The 3,416-nt window shown below is 51.8% G+C and overlaps 1 long non-coding RNA gene across 1 annotated transcript; it reads right to left on the bottom strand.

Moving 5' to 3' along the window:
- Positions 1 to 369: 369 nt before the first annotated feature.
- On the bottom strand, positions 370 to 2,502 carry LOC144118562 (uncharacterized). Its single transcript, XR_013312044.1, has 3 exons — positions 2,370 to 2,502; positions 2,043 to 2,129; positions 370 to 959 (listed from the first exon to the last, which is right to left on the bottom strand). It is a non-coding gene; the product is annotated as an uncharacterized LOC144118562 (long non-coding RNA).
- Positions 2,503 to 3,416: the final 914 nt, after the last annotated feature.

The raw sequence follows: 3,416 nt of genomic DNA, 5'->3' as shown, positions 1-3,416 counted from the left end.
GCTCGCCGCCCTCGTGACCCTGGACGTTTGCCAGTTTGTGAACCGGGTACTTCGGATTGGGTTACAGCTCCAGGAAGATGCCTGACCGGTTTCCCTGCAGAGGCACCTGAAGCATACCTGTTTCGTTGCTTTGTGAAGGTACCCTCTGTACAGCACTCAACAGTGCATCGAGCTCTCCGTTGAACGCGATGTGCGCTGACTCCGGCTTCCCGAGCAATTTTGCGTAGACCGCATGAATTCCCGGCGTTGCTACTTGGACGTGGTTAATTAGGGTGTCTTGCCGGGCGCTGGCCATGACTGTGCACCACTGCCCTGACAGTTCCTTGGGCCGTCGAGCAGTAGGCACTGAAATTTAATTACTCATCTCCGAGGCACAGCTTCTCTCCTTTTGTAGGGCTTCCGCCTTTGCTCCATCTGGCGTCCGGACTATTATTGTGTTTGAGACGGCTTTCCCCGCGACGAGCATATCGCCGATGCACGCCGTTGCATTCCTTCAGCAGGGATTGTATGTAGTCGCTGGGATTGAAATATCCCTCACTGAGGCCCTGGCTCGTCGGAAGGAATACGATTTTGTATCCCCTGTTCGATAGCTGCACAAAATCTCGCTTCTTACTAGCAAGGCTCTTCGATTATTATTCGTTTGGAGAGGAATCCGGTGTCGTCGACAGGATCGTGGCATTCGGTCTCGGTGTCGAAGTTCACTGCTGCCGCTCGCAAGGTGTGTTCGCCTGACCGATGGCTTTCCTGTCCTGCTGGAAATTCTTTCAACACTTGTCACGGAGTCTCGATCATCGCGTAAACCCTTGTCTGTTCTTGCGTTCCCTCGTAGCTCCAGCATTGTTGGTGTTTGCAAGCTCCATGGCTCGGGGCTGCTCCATACCCGAGGTCGTGGTGTGTGTTGCCATGCCGCCGTGCACGAAACGTGTCCAAATGGGTGTAGTGCGGTAAAGCCGGCGCACCTGCAGACACAGAGGGCGATGTAAATAAAATGGCACAAACAGGAAATTCGCGCGCCCACTCTGACAGCATCCAACCAATGTTGCTAGGCCCAGAAAATTTGTTCGGCCGCAAAACATGGAAAAGGAAGTCCCTGGACGTTTACCCTTGTGGCCAGGCGAATTTCATCTCTAGCTGGCGTGCGCGGTCGACAGTGACTGGACGTTTACCGTGATGCTAAGGGTAGGGGTATGACGGAATGAGAGTGAGTGAGAGTGAGCGAGTGAGAGTGAGTGAGAGTGAGCGAGTGAGAGTGAGGGAGAGTGAGTGAGAGTGAGTGAGGGAGAGTGAGTGAGTGCGAGTGAGTGCACAAAGTGCGAGTGAGTGACAGAGCGAGAGAGTGAGAGTGAGTGACAGAGCGAGAGAGTGAGTGAGTGACGGAGCGAGAGAGTGAGTGACAGAAAGAGAGAGTGAGTGACAGAGCGAGAGAGTGAGAGTGAGTGACAGAGCGAGAGAGTGAGTGAGTGACGGAGCGAGAGAGTGAGTGACAGAAAGAGAGAGTGAGTGACAGAAAGAGAGAGTGAGTGACAGAGAGAGAGAGTGAGTGAGTGAGTGACAGAGAGAGGGAGTGAGTGAGCGACAGAGCGAGTGAGTGAGTGAGCGACAGAGCGAGTGAGTGAGTGAGTGAGTTAGTGAGTGAGTGAGCGAGCCAGCGAGCGAGCGAGCGAGCGCTCGTGCGCGTGAGTGCGTGTGTGTGCGCGTGTGTGAGGAGGCGGTGATAGGCGTCTAGCCTAGGGTGGGTGTTTTATGATGCATAAGTGCATGTTGCCTCTTAGCTTGACCTTTCGGTTCAGTGTGGCGGCTAGGAAGGCTCATATTACAGGGATCTAGGGGCTTGCGCGAACGACGTTGACACAACCTCACATAACGACACCTATACCTTGTCGCGGGAAAATGTAAGTTATAAGACACGAAAGTAAATGGAAGTCCGCTGCAGCGGGCTTACACCGCAGTAAAAAATATCATAATGAAATGAAGCAATAGATCAAAGGTAGTTTTTAGGAAAGCAAAACAAAAGTGAGAGATAATGTGTGAAAAAAACGCACTCAAGAACGGGAAAGTTGAGGCCTCGATCCTGGCGAGCCAGCTTCATGGGGGAGGCAGCCTCGAGGAGACGAAGGCACGGCAGCAGCCTGCAAAAAGAAACAGAAAAAAAACAACAAAACATGCAAGACCAACAAAACTGAACAGCAGAGTGAAAACTACCTACAATATGAAAAGCGAACAAGTGTTACAAAGAAGGTTTCAAACATTTTATACAACTTAGAATACATGAAAGATTCATGGCAAAACAGAACGGAGGATGAGTCCAATCAATAGCTAATCAGTTTGGCCTAACACAGAAAACCAAAGACCAAAAGCCGTTTGCTCACTTGAGGCATACACTCAAGTTTCCGACGCGCAGCCTGGCGTCGTTGATGGCCGGGAACAGCTGATGGTGGCAGCTCCATACGCCGCGTCGGCAGAAGCTCGGAGCTGGCACACTGGAGCCTTGGCAGCGGCGGCGACGGTCCGGGAGCAGCAGGTCTCCGGGTTGACGCACCAGACGCGCCGACTGGGGCCCTCGTGTTGATAGGAAGGAGCAGCATGGGAACCGTTGGTGTCCACGTCCAGGCGGTGGGTACCGGGAAAGAGACAACGAAGCTTGCTTGCAGCGTTGCGCTGCCGACGATTAGAACATTGCGCACTAATGCCAAGTCGTTGTGCAACGTCGGGTTGATTGGCCTCAAATAAAGATGCCATATACCCGCTACGGGTGATTGTCTGAAAACAGGAGAGTTTTAGAGGAGGAAAAGTAGTAGTAATATTGTACATGCTGACAGATTGGACGACGGAACGACAGCGGTCCTGGTAAATGGGAGATCAAAGACGGGACAGTGGTTTTCATGTGCATATTCGTATACAACGCATGTAATGTTTCAATTTCGCACTGACTGAGAGCGGGAAGGAAAACAAAAGTCAGAATGAGAGTCGCTGCGTTTCTAGAAGGAAATTTTGCACAGCAGAGCGCGCACTCCCTTTGCTTCGTCCAAGCCAAGAAGCGCCATTGGAAAGAACAACCGCAGAGGACGACTGGCAGACCCAACTGGAGAAATGAAACTTGTAATAGGCGCCTCCTCAAAGAAGAGAAGTGGCAGCAGAACAGCAGGAAGTGATCTATTGTCTCAGGTTCCGCACAAAAAGGGCACAATGGGGAAACCGCCAGACCAGTTCTGTGAAGGCAGAAATTTAGCAGAGGAACCCGGCAACACAAACGCGTGAAAGAGACGTCCAGTCTGTGCGACCGCCATTTTTTGCTACTACAAGGACGCAGAAGATGCTGATATTCGGGAGATGATTCAAAAGCCGTAACAGCAAATTCTTGAAATATTGTGTAGCTGCTAAGCCTCACCGCAGCTGTATATGCACAGGTTGGCAGG

This window comes from Amblyomma americanum, chromosome 2 (genome assembly GCF_052857255.1).
Source record: "Amblyomma americanum isolate KBUSLIRL-KWMA chromosome 2, ASM5285725v1, whole genome shotgun sequence".
NCBI lineage: Eukaryota > Metazoa > Arthropoda > Arachnida > Ixodida > Ixodidae > Amblyomma > Amblyomma americanum.
This window is presented reverse-complemented; position numbering and strand designations above follow the sequence as displayed.